Source organism: Kryptolebias marmoratus, linkage group LG7 (genome assembly GCF_001649575.2).
Source record: "Kryptolebias marmoratus isolate JLee-2015 linkage group LG7, ASM164957v2, whole genome shotgun sequence".
NCBI lineage: Eukaryota > Metazoa > Chordata > Actinopteri > Cyprinodontiformes > Rivulidae > Kryptolebias > Kryptolebias marmoratus.
Genome location: NC_051436.1, coordinates 10540680 through 10542317, shown reverse-complemented (window position 1 = coordinate 10542317; position 1638 = coordinate 10540680). Strand labels below are relative to the sequence as shown.

General features: G+C 50.2%; 1 protein-coding gene across 1 annotated transcript in view; it reads right to left on the bottom strand.

The window, feature by feature from the left end:
• LOC108249521 (CD209 antigen-like protein C) overlaps positions 1–1638 on the bottom strand; it is a 12408-nt gene that overhangs the window by 8910 nt on the left and 1860 nt on the right. The window lies entirely within an intron of this gene.

The following is a 1638-nucleotide window of genomic DNA, read 5'->3' as shown; positions in this document are numbered from 1 at the left end:
GAGAGGGAGAGGGGGAGGGGGGGGGTGGGGTGTTAATCCCACAGCGTGGCCTTACAGAGTCGAGGAAACCCCAGCAGGCAGGAGGAGGAGGAAGAGGAGGGAGGCCAACAAGTCGGAGCACGTCTTCGGCTAATGCCTCTCTGTTTACATAACCGTGTATCAGAACAGCAGCTCTGCAAAACAACAACAACAAAAAAAAACACTTATCTGTGCACCGGCTCCAACATGAAGAGCAAATTATAGACCCCCTCGAAGCGAAACCCATCAAACCTGTTCGCCGTCTGAAAGCTACGCCGTCAGCAGAGATCCTACAGGAAGAACTTTGTCACAAAACAGAAAAACATCTATAGAAACTGTATGAAAGCTGGTTCAGTATTCACACTAATGTTTCCTGTTTTTGTCCGGGACTTTTGGCTTTTCTAACTTTCACATGTTCCACTTAAAAACAAACGAAGGTCTCCTCAGTTCCTCCCAAAACACCGTTCTTCTAGCTGGATCAGGGTGTCCAACCCCGGTCCTCGAGGGCCGCCGTCCTCCATGTTTTCCTTGTTTCCCTGCTCCAACACACCTGATTCAGTGGTTAAATCACCTCTTCATGTTCTGCAGAAGCCTGTTAATGACACACTGATTCAAATCAGGTGTGTTGGAGCAGAGAAACAAGTAAAACATGGAGGACAGCGGCCCACGAGGACCAGGATTGGACACACCTACTTTCAGCTTTTACCTAGCCTTTTGACACGCTAGCGACTTTTAGCTACCGCTTTAGGTTAGCCTTCAGCGACTTGTCTCATAAATTACCGGGTAAGATTAGTTTCTGCGCCAGTATATGAAAAATTAACTCCCCTGTCGGGGGTAAACCCATCGTAATAACCAGGATTACAGGCAAACGAGTTCACGTGCTGTAAAAGCTTCGACCCCAAACGCATTCAAGCTGAAGAAAACGAGCCGAGAAAACTGCAGCAAAGGCAGGCGTCTCGTTTGTTAAGAATTGCACTGAAGGAGATAATTAATCTTGTTTTAGACGATCTGCTGGCTGGTTGGCTGCGCGGCGGGTTCACCGTGACGTCTCTGCAGCAGTGACCCGAGTCCTGTAAAAACTGACAGCTGCGTCGAAACTGAAAAACATAAAAGAAATTTAAAAACCCTGGGACGTTTTTGGTTCAACCAGAGCTGCTTCAGGACGTCCGCTCCGGTCCCGGCCTCACTCGGACCAGCCGTTGTCTCGAGCGGAGGTCGTTCAAAAACAAGGTACGAACGGATCGTGACGTTTCTAAAGAACGCCGCCTCAGAGGAGCTGAGCTGTTGTCGACTGGATTAGCACCATCAGTGGCACGGAAAGCCTTCATTATTGGTGCGTACAATTAAGAAAAACCATTCAGGTTTCCCCCGAGCTGCGGCCGGAACCCCCCCTGATCCGAGAGCCTCGACACCCGATTCGCCCAACCAACCAGATCGCTGCGGTTCGACGCCGGCTGCACTGAGCTGGACCAAACCCCCGCTAGGTGGACCCGTCAAGGTTCCAAATAACGCAAAAGGAGTTTCGTCCACCTCAGCCCGACGGGCCCCATTTTTGTTTTGTTGTTGTTGTTTAGCTCGCCGAAGCGAGTCAGAAAAAACATACGCACAAAAAACCGGGGG